The sequence below is a fragment of the Papaver somniferum genome, chromosome 4 (assembly GCF_003573695.1).
Source record: "Papaver somniferum cultivar HN1 chromosome 4, ASM357369v1, whole genome shotgun sequence".
Taxonomy (NCBI): Eukaryota; Viridiplantae; Streptophyta; class Magnoliopsida; order Ranunculales; family Papaveraceae; genus Papaver; species Papaver somniferum.
The window spans coordinates 50,754,439-50,771,365 of NC_039361.1; positions in this window are offsets into that span (position 1 = coordinate 50,754,439).

The following is a 16,927-nucleotide window of genomic DNA, read 5'->3' on the forward strand; positions in this document are numbered from 1 at the left end:
ATGGTAGTATTAGTGTCACCTGACAGCTATTTGTTAAAATACTTCTAATGGATATTGTCTGTTCTGAGAAAAAAATTCATACTGATCTAGTCCGACTTGATGATTCTCGTTTGTTAATCGATCGTGGTAAGTGTGTTGTTGTTTCATCAATTGCTTATGGTAAATTCATTTTTTGCATGAGGTACAATTCAGATTTGAGGATCCTCAATTTGATTGCTCTTGTACTTGTTCAATATGTTGATACTCATAGTTCTTGTGTGATTGGGTCCGTATTACTGGAAATATACATTGGGAATTTGGTTCTTGAGCTGCTACCAAAACATGGGTATCCGTTTAAATTTCAGTTTATGAATTCGTTGGGTCTTAGAGTTGTGACGGTTGCTGAAATTGGTGGTGAGTGTAATTTGGTTGCTAACTTTTCAAAGAGAATTAGCTTTGAAAAGGAACATGCATGGCATGCTCAAGTGCTTGAAATGAAGGGAGCAACAAAAATTTTCTTCCAGCTAATATGTGAGTTAGTTGATGGGACTGCATTTAATTTTTGTTATAGAGGATCTGTTCTTACGCTGGTTTATAAGCTTGGGTACCAGACAAAATTTCAGTTTCTATGCATGGAAATGTTTGTGTTGGTCGAAAAGGGTGGTAGTGGTGTCGGTGGTACATCGTTCAGATACTATGTCAGGATTTGGCGTATGTATGATGCTAGTCAGTTGGTTAATGAACTGCCGCAGCAAGATTTTATTCTCTGCTCTGTTTTGATACTTCAAGTGACAAGTAATAGTGAAGCTGGTACTGCAAAGGATTTATTTGTTCAACTACTTCGTAACAAAGCCTATATGCAAGCAACTGTATTATCTACCCAAGTGATTCGAGTTTCAAATTTTTACTGCCATAGATTGCAGAGTCCCGTATCTCAAGCAAAAGAAACTCAAAGTCTGAAGATGCTGTTGTGGGTAGAGTATTTGAGCTGGAAATTCAAGTTGTTTTCAACTGGGTGGTGGAGTATGTTCTGTGAAGCTTGGATTTATACTCAGATTACTGCACAATTTGTTGCCAAGCTCATTTGTGCTCTGTTGGAAAGGATTAACCAGTTTGAAGCTACTAATGGCTTTGCACTTTTCTTCATCAAGTTTGCTCGCTGGATATTTGATAGAGGCAAGTTGTTCACCAATCAGTACTTTTCTTTTGATGTTACTTCTGAATATTATGTACCCATTTGGATGGATTCATATGGTAATGCTTGTTTTTTCCAAGTATCTACGCATTTGCTTAACGTCTCCAATATAACTGGTGCCTTTCTAGAGTTCCATGATTTTTATCTTCTGCAAAGACCTGACTGTCTTCAATTAGAAGTTTTCGGGTTCGTGCTGAGAAGAATGAAGCATTTTCCTATGGTAGATATCAACATATCCTTCGCTATCCATTTTTCACCAAATGGCAGTGCTGCATTCAGGTATGTGCTTGTTTTACTGATTTTATCAACTCTGGTAGTACAAGCATCTGGGAAATTTTTGTTAGTATTTTGTCACGCTCGACTGTTATGTTTGGTATGTTCACCAACAAGTAGCTATCTTAAGCTTGAGTTCTGTGGGAAGAAGCAGACAGTCCAACTCTTACACACTTGGATGCACACTCTAGCTGTGTCCAAGTCAGTGGCATGTGCAAGTACAGTTCTATTGTTCGCAAGGGAATGGACATCTGCGGTGTTGGCTAGTTTTAAATTTAAAATTCTGGAGCAGTTGGTTGATCACAAGAGAAATGGCTACTACAAGCTCAAGCAACTTGCACCAAACTGTGATGGACAGCTCAGTGGTGTACTTGTGTGCGTTCATGGTTAGGCCTATACAGATATGATACCGAATATGGTTGTGCCTCAAGAGAAAATTGAAGATGAAGTTGACCACTTGTACATGGGGACTGTTCACTGCAACCAACTGAAGATTCCAGGTGCTAAGAAAGAAAATATAATGCTGCTAACAAAGCAAAACAAAGGCGACTGATATCTTCGACAGGTCTACCAATACAATGGATACTATCCGGCATATGCTCTTATAAGGATAAATTTAGAAAGCATGGTACCTTGATTTTGGAGCTTAGTGTTGTCCTGCAACCACTCCAGTTGTTCTATTTTCACCTTCATCCTTGAGGAAAAGGATGGTTTTAAGGGGAGTGGAATGTCATGTGCACAGGGGTGCCCGTATCGTATGTATGTGGGTATTTAGTAGTATCTAGTATGGTGTAATGGGTGGTTTAGATTAGCCCACATGGATAGTTTATAATCGTCGGATATTGAGAGAGGGATAGAGTGTGTGTGTGTCTGAGTTATATACTCTGATATCCTATAATGGAACTCTAATGAGAAGATTTATGAATAGAATAACTTAGTTTAGCATTTAGGCTTGGTTCACTATGAATCAAGAGGTTACTTACTCAAATTATGATCCAAACCCTGTTATTGTACATCCAGGTACACAACAACGTGGCCGGTCCCACACGCCCCTTATTTTATTATTACTAATTATAATTGTTTCCTTCATCTCATGGAAACTCCTTTACTTTAAGGAAAACTCATTTATTTCAACAAACTCCTTGATTTCATGGTATTTCCCTAAATTCATGAAAATAATATAAAATTAGGAAAAGTGCCATGGGACCGGGCTTATTAGACGGACGTCCATGCCCTAGCCATAGCCGGTCCCACACTTCATGATTCCTTATTTTATTATTATTATTTCCTTCATCTTATGAAGTTTCCTCAGTTTGAGCAAAAAAACCTTGAATTCTTCATATTTTCTCAAAATGTTGCTCAAACGTGTATCAGAAAATATCAAAATTCCCAGGACTGAGACACGAACACTTTGGTGACATGAGCATATTACCTTGACCGACCAAGGTTGGCTCTTTGGCTTGCAAGAGGCCGGTCCCGCATATTTTCATCATTTGACCTAATTTGTTCACATTAGGTTCAAACTCTTCCAAACAATTTGGAATTTCATGAAACGATCGTCAGTCGATCCCATGACCAACCAGGGGCCGGTTTCATGACCCCTTGGTCGGTCCCTAATCTCTTCATAATTAGGTTTTATCACCTAAGGCTCAGAGGAGCATTAATATAATAAATGATAAAACCAGCATGTAATCATCCTTTCACCAACTGGTCTTCAAGAGACTTTGGAATTTGCTCACTCGAGCATCTAGGCGTTACATGGTCGACTCATCATCCCATGTAGTCGGTCTCTCCTTCACTCCGTGGTTGATTTTCAATAAATCATCAATTAATCAATTGATCAAAATTAGGGTTTCGAATCCAAAGCTCTGCAAAACATAATTCTGAGCAGATTTAAACACTAATAATTTTTCGTTGATCCCGTGATCAACATTTCAATTATCATACTCGGTTCAGTTGCCAAAATTTTAAATTAATATTTTATTTGGTCCAGCTACCAATAATTCATCAAACGAGCAACATTTGCTCAGATAAGCAATATTTGCTCAGACTAAGGAATATTGATTCAACTATCAATATTCAACAATTCAGCAACATCCGCTCAAATGAGCAATATTTACTCAGACTAAGGAATATTGATTCAACTATCAATATTCAAAAATTCATCAAATGAGCGATATTTGCTCACCTTAACTATCAACATTTTATTCGACAATCCTCTCTCAACAGAAATGTTCAATTCATGATTCCTAGAACATTTACAAATCGCGTTCGACTCAGCAATACAAGGACTCATCGTCCCATAAAGTCAGCAACTGACTAACAAAATACACGTCTGCCTTGCAGACTCCACAATCACGAGACATCAATCGTGCCACATGGGGGAAATTAACTAGGGTTTTGGTCTGGTGGTCTACGGCACGTGTGTTCATACACACAATGAGAATGTGAGCAAGTCGTGCAATCAGTTGGAGGAGTTAGCAAAGTAGTGGATGGAAAATCAACCAAGTCTCTGCACGATGAGCAACTGGTTTTAACACGATTTCCACTTCTCCACTCTTTGACTCCAGCAACTGTCACACTTCATGGGATCAAGGTGTTTATAATTATTTCAATATAAATAAGTCTCTAAATCATGATTGAAACAATGGAAAATATTTCGTCAAACAGACAACAAGAGAACAAAAACTCAGCGTCTGAACAATTACTCTCAACTGAGAAAATTCAATCAATCAGAACTTATCTTATTTCTTCACGCAGAATACACAACACACCTACAATTTTGATCACCATTGATCTCACACATTTCTCAGCTTCCCTCCTACAGATCGACCCATCCTCTCTTGTGACCGAATTGACTCTGGAACGGTCATTGTCTTGGTTTAGGCCGGAGTCCTACAGATTGATTTCTCGAATTCAAAGCACTCCCTTTTTGCAGTGCATCTGTGTGAGGTTAGACAGTTTGCTCGGTTCGAGGAGTCTCCTCCGCACGTTCGTCTCCTCAATTCCTTAAAAACCAGCGACTCGTTTTCCCCATCTACAGGTGTTAGTCCATAGTGCTCCTCAAGGTATTTGGCAATGTGTTCTTCGGTTAATGCGATATTATCTTGTTATTTATGAGGTTTCTCCTCTGAGTTACGAGATACTTCTTTTGTGGTATTCCAAAAAGATCAAGATCCTCATCACCTCCTTCAGGTTGGAGATCGACTAGTCTGTCCATTAGAACCAAACATCTTTTATCAGCTTCGGAAAACTCCCGCCGCATCTGTTGTTCCTCAAGTTGTTGTGCAGGAGCCATCGTTAGTCTGAGCATTTGTGAGCTCGACCCGGTTTACACTTGCAGGACTTCATTCTGTCGTGGGCCTTCCTCAACTTTCCTTTGCATTTCTCCTGCCGCATTCGGTTGACCTACCCTTATATGTAAAGTTTTTCGTAATGCTCCAAAATCTTCCGTTATGCGCATTCCGTACCCGGGATTTTGTTGTTGGCTTTGCGACCCTTGAAATGTCGGAGTCGTAATTATCTCTCCAGTTTTCCTGACAGGAGCACAACCCGAACCCGGGTAGCGCCTGACGCAAGAGAAATTTCTGTGGTCGATGGATCTATTTAAGGATTTGTGTAGTGGTATTGAAAATTAGTCTCCCAATGAAATCGCCAAATATAAACACCCCAAATTCGATGAAGGGCTCCAAGAAGAGAATACCGTACACGTATGCCCTAATACCTTTTCTGGTAAGACTCTCGTCATTAACCGTACACGTATACTTTTATATTAAGGTTTATTTACAAGTCACTAATCATTCCTTCGGGGCAGCCCCAATCTGCCATGTGGTCATTAATTGTAGCTTCGGGTTTGGTCCATCCGAAGCCCCCATCCTTGCACGTTCCGCTGTGCCAAAACCGGGTGTTTACATAAAGCCAATGAATGATGATGTAGATCACCTAAGTTCGAAACTCTCGGTACTGGTCAGCACCATATCTTTTTCCGATCAAATAAAAAAAGAAACCAAATCAACTCCTTTTCGTCCAAAAAGAAGTTCGAAACTCTCGAATTCGTCAGCATCACTTGAACAAAAAAATATACTATAAAAAAATCAGCTCCATTTGAACAAAAAAAAAAGGAGAAAATTAAGAGGTCGAGTAACGTCCCCGCGTGCCTTTAACACTAACGGGACACAACAGGAACCTAGGAGAGTTCGGTACCCATTAAAGTAGACCTGCATTCTCAACCTTTGTGTTCTGTGTTCACCCACCTCAAAAGTGGTTAAACAAATACTAGTAACTGGTGGGGAAACCTGGACCAAGGTGTGACATGCAAAATGGCGAGGTGCACGTGATTTTTTCCCACATGCTCAATTGGCTGTATTTTTATTTTGGTGAACTGCCTGAACAGGGGGGTAGAGAAGGAAAAAACAAGGTAAACAAGAGTACAAGAAAAGGGAAAAGAAATTAGCTAGCTAGTGGATTGCCAAGAGAAGAAACGCAGTGTGGGGGTTGAAAAGCATATTTTGCTAGATATGACGACGTTGAAAAGCATATTTTGCAAGTGCATGCACCGCAATTTGCATATCTGAGATTGGAGCCGAAGCTTTTTGCATATCTTTGGCCAGTGAGGGGTTTAACTACAATTTTGCTAGGTGAAATTCTACATGCAACGCCAGTACTATTGTACTACAGTGGTAAAGTCACTGAGTGATGATATTAGTGACCTGTGTTCGAAACTCGCCAGTTTTTGAGCTGCTGGCCGTGACAATTGTGCTAATCGAATATGGTTATAAGGCCTATAAGGCCACTTTCTTTTTGAAGCAAAACTAATGGTGAGAAGTATTCATTGCAAATTCCAATTGTAGTAATCTTATGTTTAACCGGTCTACTAAGTCTTGCTAAGTACAGTATAGTTAAGCTGAAGTATCCAAATCATGAGTACGTACCGACATCAATCCGAAGGTGGATCATGGCAGTCGACCATCGTCATTAAATAGGCATCGGACAACATTTTAGAAACTAAATGCTATCAAGGACCTGGGATAATTAAATTTTAGTATATGATACACGTGCTTCTCTCTATCTAGGATAGTTCAAATAAGGCGGTGGACCGTGGGCGCACCACCAAAAAGTCTACACGCAACAAATGCACTCGTTAAAATTCTGCGGTGCGTTCTGTTCTGTCCGTGAGAACACAATATTCTGTATCCCATGCCATGTGTATGCAGTGAAACTGACTGGGATAGAAATTAAGTTCATGATCAAAGAATTACTACTATCAGTAAATTAGTACTCCTACAACATCAAACAAGAAAAATCTGCACTTCTAATGTTTCGTTGAGGGGTCGACGTCAAAGACCCAGAATACATGTTATCAGAGACAGGACCCAGCATTTAGTGCAGTTGACTGACTTTTTCTGAACCGCACAAATTAAACACCATGTTTTGATTATGTGTGGTTTTGCTTCCAACACTGCAGCTTTTTCATTATTGCTGGTGTTGAAGATTTTTCAGTTTTCGTTGTTTATGATCTAGAATCCTTTTATGTATCGACACTAATGTTGTAAATTTTGATTTCGTTAGATTTTAGCGTATAGATTTCCCAGTGGCGGAACCAGAAAATGAATGTTGGGGTGGCTTGAAAACAAAGTGGCTTGACTTGGGCTGGCTTAAGCCTATTATTTAGGCTTGATTTTTCGTAACCAAACACAATTACATTATAAAATTTAACCAATTTTTGGACTTTGGGCTGGCTTAAGCCAGCCCAAGTCACTACATGGATCCGCCACTGAGATTTCCCACTCAAAAATTATCCAGATCATCTCAACGCATGTTTGACTTTTTTTGTTTCTCTTTTTAAAAAGGGAATTTTGATATAGTGACCCAGTTTTGAATTAGGGTAAAAAAAGTGTCCCCGTCTTTTTGCACTTTTTTAAATTGCCCCGTTTTTTTAAATAATGCTTTCCATTCCGTTAAATGCAAGGTGGCAGTTATCTCACCTGTTAAAAAGTCATATTTACTCCGGAATTATATCGTGAACTATGAACCCTAACCATAAACCATGAATCCTAAACCCCTAACCCTGAACTATATCGTGAACCATGAACCCTGAACCATGAACAACGAAGCCTGAACTATGAACCTTAAACCCCTAACCCTGAACCCTGAACTATATCGTGAACCATGAACCCAAAACCATGAAATTTGAACCTTGAACCTTAAACCCCTAACCCTGAACCCCGAATTCTAAATCCATGAACCGAGCTCGACGAACCTGAAAAAATGAAGTAGAAGATAAATGTGACAAATAAAGGGTAAATACGTAAAAAATTGGATCGAAAAGTTAACAGTGGGGGCAGTTTTGAAAAGTTGAAAAAAACGGGGGTAATTTATTAAACCGAAATTGAGAGTGGGGCGGTTATCATTATTCCCTTTTAAAAATGAAAATCTTAATTCTTCACATAACGCTGTTTTGGACACTTCAAAAACAACCCACTCGTATAATTTAATATCCAATTATGGAACCAAAAGTGGAATCTCCGTTAACTTCAAGAATTGACAAGGCGCATCTTACCTTATATGAGGAGATTGTTTTTGTGTTGTTACGAGGCCGTACATGTAGAACTAGTATATTAAAACTAAAAGAAAATAAAAAAAACCTTAACATATCATCTCTTTGGACTTCCTAAAATCGACCCTCTCACATAACTTCTTATTGTGAGGTCCAAAAGTGAACTCCCTGCTAACTCTAAAGATGGAGGGGGCCACTCTATACGAGGAGGTTGTTTTTGTATTGTTTTAGTAGCTGGTATGTATAAAACTACTGTAAAAAGAAACTATCTGCAAAGAAGAGAACGTCTCAACCAAAGCGAAGTATATTTGGCTTCTAAAAAAGATAATGCTAGGAGCTGAATCTTCGACCTTGTGTTTAACGGCCACACGCTCTAAGCTACTTGTTGGAAACAAAACAAAAAATTCACACAAAAGTAAATCTCAAACAGTTGAGTCGCGGACTAGGTCGCTATTTTCAAAGTGTTTCGCGACTCTGCCTCTTGATTGTCTGCTAACAGTCAATTCTTATCGAAAACCCTATGGGATAAAACAGCTGATACTCTCTTGTGAGAAATCGAACCAACAACTACTCTTTCTTCACTTGCTCAGAACTCAAAAATAGATGAAAAACAATTTGTGTTTCATCTTCTCCAGAAACTGTTCTTTTATATCTCAAAAGAAATCAATACGGTTTTTAATGAAAATAAATTTTGTAATTACTGCCCACTGAAAATCCTCCATAACAGTCATAAAACGGTAACAATATAATTGCCAAAAATTAATAGAGTTAATTAGAGAATATTAAGTAGAAAAACTGTTTTGGAAATCAAGAGTTAAATCTGCAAAAAATCAGTTTCTGAATCACCAGACCTCCCAAGGCCCCGCTCTCCCGGATTTTATTTAAATTATATAGATATATATAATATACCTAGTCAAATGCATGGGGTAAGACTTGAACCCAAGTCTATAATGTGGGAGCCCAAAATAACGCCACCACACTATCTCTCTTAGTTTGGTACAATATTACAAAACTATGTTTTTAAATATATATATATATATATATATGCCAATACTACTCTAGTCTTATTGATACGAAACTGTTTAATACAGTAAAAACCTATAACAAAGGTTCCAAGAAGAAGAGGTTTGACCAAGTTGTAGCGAAAACATGATCTCATAATTTAGGATGTTAATGATTTTTTAACTCAAGCTGTGGAAATCAATTTCCAACAACTTTACCATTATATATACCATTATATATAGGATATATTAAAGAAACACGAGTAAATTTAACCATGAACAAATAAAATGTGAAATGCAATCAATACTTGAGGAAAACATTTGAGGGGCAAAAAAGTTGTAGATGCATCAAATTGGTTATGAATGTACTTTGGTTTGTGCTTAAAATAAATTAAATGCGGGAATTTTAGACGTATTTGGTAAGAAAAAAAACCTAAAAGACGAAATATATCCAATGTTTCATTTCATGTTTTCTTATGTACCTTGCATAGGATTCCGACAAAAAAGTGTAAAGAGATGAACAATAAATACAACCAAAATTGGTAATTTTGGTTGAAGGCCGACAAGATACATATTTGCCACTACACGACTACTTGTACTTGTAGGAGAGGCTGGTTGGAGGACCAATTTGAGGTCATAGGTCCCCCATCCTAAGGGTACTGCATCCATGTGATGCAAGATAACGCTGTTAAATCATAACTTCATATCATGGAGACCGTAATGCGGGTAAATTCAGCCCCTTTTGGAGCGCCAGCGCCTTCAGTAAAACAGATACAGGTAAAAATTAGAGGTGTCACAAGATGATGCCAGGTTGAGCCACGAATTTACCGAACAAAAAAGACAGGAAGTTTGTTGCCTCAGCCAATTTTGAAATCTAAACCCTTATGTGTACTCAGTACATACGTGAAATAAAAACGTGCCCTAATTGAAGTACTTCTTTGAGCAGTAAAAAAAAACCAAGAAAAACTCAAGGTTACAGTCATTTTACATTACTAATTCTCGTAATGAGTTCGAGACTCACCAACACCAAATTCTTTACTTGGATTTATTTCCATCTGTCAATATCGATTACAGCACCAATCCATTAAATAGTTAAATGAGGCAACATTGCATTATGGATCTTAAAGAATCCTATTATTGGGGCTTAGAGAGTCAAGTTCTTTTGACCATTTGGGGCTTAAATGCTTTGGGGAGGCAAAAACTAGATGCGATGAGATTCAAATGACTTAAAAGTCTGATTTACCCTCTCCTCTAAATAAAATCTAATCTTAATTTTAACCCTCTTCCCATTCATTTTCTCTATTCTCCTTCGTCTTCTCAAAAACTCGCAAAAACCAAAATCAAAAACTTTTTATTCTCCATTGATTCTCAAGATGGCAGCAAGACCAAGAGTGAAAAGATCCGGCCGATTGAACCCTGATTCTGAAACATGGCAAGTTATTGATGTTCCTTTTAATGGAGATGTGGTGAACCAATCTCTCCAAACACTAAATCCCTATGTGGTGAACCAATCTGTTCAAACACCTGCAAATCCTCCACAAATGACTCCTACAAGGTAAGAATCGAAAAACCCACAAGTTATTTTATCATTAGATTGAAAAAATAAGTTCGATTGATGATTTTAGAGTATTTAAAAATTCATTTATGAAGGGTTTACGACTGGGATATCATATCGTTCTGGCCGTAATTGCAACCTAACGGTTGGGACATCACGAACTCCCAGCCGTTAACCTCTAAAACAGTTAGGAAATTTTGATATCCCAACCGTTATATGTTTACACGGATGGGACTTTCCCAACCGTAAAAAGCCCTGTGTTAGCTGATTTTTTTCACAGTTGAGTGTTTTCGGCTGGAAATTTCCTAACTGTAACTAGTAGTTCTTGATCGTTATCCATGTTTCCTAGCCGATTTAGTAATTACGGTTAGGTAGGGGTACACTTCCCAGCCGCAATCTCGTAAACGGCTAGGTCGTGTACATTGTTTGTAGCCGAGACTTTATTTACGGTTAGGATGTCCCAGTCATCCCAGCCGATAATATTTACCACGGACGGGTTTTTGTTAGTTCCTAACCATAATTGTATAACTCTGATTTATTTTTCACCATTTTTAGGAACCCTAAAAAGGAAAAAGAATCCCATAAACTTCCAATGTGTGACATTGCTACGATGATGGTTAAGCCAGCTAAGTGGATAGCCAGGGGACTGCAACGTAAATTGAGGAGGTCTTATATTTGGATTGCGACCAACAAAAAACACTGCTTCTCAGGCTTAAGGAGTTACATAATCCAATGAGGGATGATCTATATACTGACGACGAGGATGATTGGATGAGTGGTTCCCAAACTCCCTAAAGTTCTTCTTCATCATCTTTTGACGATGTTCCCAAGAATATTGGTCGTGGTGAATAAGTGGTTTATGTACTTGTTTAAGACTTTGTTTTAGTATGTTCATCTTCTTAGCTTTTATCATTCAAGACTTTGTTTTAGTATATTTGCGTGGATTTAGCTTGTTTTCAGTTATTGGATATTAATGTACCTTGAATGAATGGATACTAGTGTTTTAATTATCTAGCAGTGAACACAATTTAATAACAATCCATAGTAAAAAACGGCTGGGATAACCAACCGTGAATTGATGGTACGGCTAGAATTACTAGACATATATTAGTTTACGTCAATCAATATTAGCCGTAAACTTGACAGTGCCCATAAATACGGGTGGGATTCCCAGCCGTAATTCTGCGAAAAAATTAAATTACCAGTTCATTGGGCATTACGGGTTGAATTCCCAGCCGTAATTCTGTGAATTGGTAATCATGGTTGGGTTTTCATACCGTTAATTTTTAAACGGTGGGGGTTTGCATCCATTGTTTAGTACACGGTCAGGTATTCCCAGCCGTTTCTATTAAACAGCTAGGTCGTGTTAGCGTAAAACCTGGCCGTAATGATTGATTGAAAATTAGTTTTTTTTAAACATATGATAAAACTAGATTAAAATGTTCATTTATAATGAGTAATTCAAAAAACAAAGGTTCACACCACGTTCATATGATCACCACCCTTCAAAATAACATTGTTATCATATTATCACTAACCTTGACACCACATTTACTCATAGTCATCATCATCGGAAGTCTCATAGTCATCCTCATCGGAAGTCATTAATATACAAGGCGCATCCCTCGACAACTACAATTTTTTCCACAATTCAAATCTTTCTTCAAACCTACCACACCAGCCGAATGATATTCCATTGTCACCACCATCTCCCTTCCTTGATGGAGGTAATGGGCATTCTTCTTTCAATTGGAGGCCGATAAAATGGCTCATCCCCACAAACCCCATGGTGATTATCCTTGTTGATTCATCATCGGTAAAATTTGATCTTGTTGGTGCGTATGTAGCACTATAGGCATAGGAGATGGAATGAATAACGCAATGAAATGCGTTGGCGAGTAGATAGCCACATATTGGCATTATCATTAAATATGAACTTGTCAATTTAGCGTTGCCCCTTAAACGCCGTTCAAATGCTTCGAACCTCTCTTTTAGCAACGCCTCCGTTTCATCTCTTTCGAATCTCATCATCGGCTTGTAGAAATCCTGGTAACACCGTAATTCAAGCAAACACTTTTCCCTTACATAAGTAATTTGGTCTACCTTCCAATCTCTTGCATCATCCGCAAAAGGTCCAAGTTGATCTACGAACACATGGTAACCACAATTTCCGTCCCCCGCAACATCGTCGGTGGACTTGACATATTCATGAATAATATGTGGTAAATAATGCATATAATTTTTGTATATTGTGTCTGTAGGTCGGATATAATTACCTTCCTCATCTATAAAGGGTGATATACCTAATCCTACGTCTATATAAACCATCTACTTCTCACCACGAACAACTACTTGTGGAGTGGTTTACGATGGTTCGACCAATGGTGCTTTTCCTTTGACATTATTACCTCGACTTCTTGTTAATTGCTTCATACTAATTGCACTACCAACTTTCCTTTGGACGCTACTACCTTCTTTTGTTGTTGAACCTTGTTGAGATGCCACAACCACCTTCTTCTTGGGGACTTTTACCTTCACTCCACTAGTTCGGCTTGGTCCGCCTTTTTCCATTTCCTTTCCCTTTGTTGAACCTTCTTGGGATGGAACAACCGGTTATTTAATTTTGACTCCATCGTTAACCTTTCTTGTTGAACCTTGTTGGGATGCAACAACCACCTTCTTCTTGGGGCCTTTTACCTTCACTCCACTAATTCGACTTGGTCCGCCTTTTTCCTTGTACAACTCGTTCAACTTTTCAAAACCCGAAAGATATCTATGCATTGAAGGAGTCAATTGTGGACCCTCTTGAACCTTTCTCTTAGCTTCTTCTCTTTCAACTTTCCTCGTTTTTTTGTTCGAAGGCCTACCCTTTCCCTTCACCTTGGAAGGTTCAAAAATATAATCTCTAGTGAAAGGACGATTGAATTTCCGTCATTCATACAACCAAAGTTGCCTTTGCGCCGGTAATAAATAAGCATACTTGTAAAAAAGTTACTTGTGTGCGTCCGTGTCACAAAACACGTCCCCAAGACCTTGATTGGGTAACGGATCGCTGAATGTTAGTTGTTTCCAAAATGGATCTATATCTTCGATCGGAATCATCCTTGTGGGGTAATTGGCTACCATATGCTTACATGGGAGGCCCAAAGCCGTTTTGATGGGACAAATGCATCTAATTCCCGGTGGAATATCATTATTCTCCCTGAAAAAACGGGGGCCTAACAACACCACCCAATATTTCGTTTAGCAATCTGTATGGACTAAATCCGAAATACTTTCTTGAGAATCAACTAGACAGTCAGACTCAATCTAGGTAAAATTATCTCAAGGAGTTAATATCTCTCTCTTGTTTTGATTTACTCGAGCTAATAGAAATCAGCGAGTCTTTAATCAAACACAAGGAACAATTTGGATGGTACCAAAGACCAATATCCAAGGATAAATCAATGGCAATCAACAACCAAAGGTTGGATTACTCTAATTGATGATCTAACGCACAACCTGTATTATTTTAATTATAAATATAAAACAATATAATGCGGAAATAGAAATAACACAGACACCAGAAATTTTGTTAACGAGGAAACCGCAAATGCAGAAAAAACCCGGGACCTAGTCCAGATTGAACACACACTGTATTAAGCCGCTACAGACACTAGCATACTCCAAGCTAACTTCGGACTGGACTTTAGTTGAACCCCAATCAGTCTCCCACTGATCCAAGGTACAGTTGTACTACCTATGCCTCTGATCCCAGCAGGATACTGCGCACTTGATTCCCTTAGATGATCTCACCCACAACTAAGAGTTGCTACGACCCATAATCGCAGGCTTTGACAATAAATAAATATGTCTCACACATACAAGTCTATCAAAGGATCAATCTGTCTCCCACAGATAAACCCTAAAAGGTTTTGTTACGTCTTTTGATAATAATCAAGGTGAACAGGAACCAATTGATAATCCGGTCTTATATTCCCGAAGAACAACCTAGAGTTATCAATCACCTCACAACAATCTTAATCGTATGGTAGTGAAACAAGATGTTGCGGAATCACAACAATGCTTATGTCCACCATTGGTTATGTAATCTAAACTCTCATTTCAATCATTGAAACATTCTTAGAGGACGTTATATAGTTGTTACCCCATTTCTCGTCAAAGCAATTTTCAAGATGATTGAAACATATCATGACTTTAGTCACATGGTAAAGATAAACTAGATCAAAGGGAAAAGCTTACCAACACATATTTCGAGATATAGATAGGCGAGGTATACTCGGCTCGAAATACCAAATGTGTATAATCCAAGTCTATATATATAACATACGACTTCTTTTCTCAAAGAGTAGGAGATAAAGTAGATAGACTTTTGAGTGACAGATAAGTTCAAGTCTTCACATACCTTTTTGTCGAGAAGTTCCACCGGTTCCTTGAGTAGTTCTTCTACTTGTATGATGAATCGCCATGAAGTCCTTGAGCTCAACTACACTTTCTATCCTAGTACGAGACTTAGGTATAATAGACTAGAAATCAAGACTTATAGTTTTGATCACTGACATTGACAACATGCTTGAGATAGCAACGCATGCGAGTTCGACCGAGCAATGCTCTAACAATCTCCTCCTTTGTCATTTTAGTGATAAAACTATCAATACATATGGAATACAAAAAAGATAAAGAAAATTTAGTAGATCCTATTCCACATGTCTAATCTTCAACATTCCTCGAAATCTTCGTCACTTCCAAGTACTCCAATGATCCCAAAGGTTGTAAGTTTAGCATCACCGTTGTTGAAGATCCGTAGCTATAACAATGAGAAAGCATCGGTCTCGATCATTGCTATACGGTGTCATAGTATTATTACACAGTGTCAAAGTCCAATTGTATCAAAATTTCAACAATAATACTATGGTGATATGTATCACTTCCCCTTAGTCAATACCCCATCTCACATGGAAACCACTCCCCCTTACACAATGATCCGAAAACCATATGTATTTGTAGTGTGAACTACATATTAATTCTCCCCCTTTTTGTCAACAAAATTGGCAAAGGTACAAGAACGGGATCATAATGAAATTTCCGAAAGAGAAATTTCATGAATAAAAGAAAAAAAATATATACCAACTAATTTAGATGCAATCATAAAGCCGAAGCTAAATGCATTCATCAAGGAGTTTAAAGATACAAGATAACCCCTCTAAAATTCCACAGCCGCACACCCCTCAAGATATGACCATTAAGCACAAGTTCAAAAGAATTCTCCCCCATTTGATGTCATTCCCGAAAGAACAACAACGAGCGACCTTAATTTCAAAAGAAAAGAAGGATTTTTATTGGACACCAAAAACCATGAGAATGATTTTCTATATCCAAAAACTCAATCAAATTAATCACAAGTAAACCCATGATTAATTTAATCGGAATATGCAACCAAATTAAACACAAAAAGTGATCAATTCAATTGATTGTGCTCAACATAAGATAACTTACGGAGCTACGACTAAGTTAACCATAAGATAATGATTAGCTTAACCTTTCATATACTCAACACAAGAAAACCTTATGGAGTCACGAAAATACTCAACTAGATTAATTACAAGAGAACCCATAATTAATCTAATTGGAATACACAACCAAACTAATTACAAAAGTAATCAATTTAATTGTCATTTGTTTTCCTCGACATAAGAATACTTACGGAGCAATAACTAAATAACCAAACAAGATGATTAATTTAGTTCAATATGCTCGACATAACACATCTCACGGAACAACAACTAATCTATGAAAATCAACTTGGTTGTATAATGCTCAACATAAGATACATTACGGAGCCTCACAGTAATACATAAATATGGATCAGGGATGATCAATACTGCGGAATACACAAGGATTCATTCTATCTTCATCACTATTTGCATAATGACAATTAATAGACATAATCCTTGAAATAAAAATATTTTAACCTATGTTCCATCAAAGATTGACAATATAGGATTAACTTTTGTATTTGTCAAAAATGTATTCATTCTTTTACCAGTACGTGAATACCGAACACGAACGACTTTACTTTTGACAAAGTATGGGACAAACATAGTTCACGGACGTAAACACCAATATCCATAAAAAATTCCAATATAACAAATTATAAAGATTAAATACTGCAAAAACATCATCCTCCAAATATTTTTAGAATTTAATACGAATAAACCTAAAAATGAACAAGAAGATGAAAATAATAGCTATGTGTAGTCACAATCATTGTTATTCAAAGAACTAGTTATTCCTCCAACTAAACCAAAAATAAGACATACTTGGAAACATAAATAAAACAAGCTAAACAAAAATAGATTCCAGTGCTA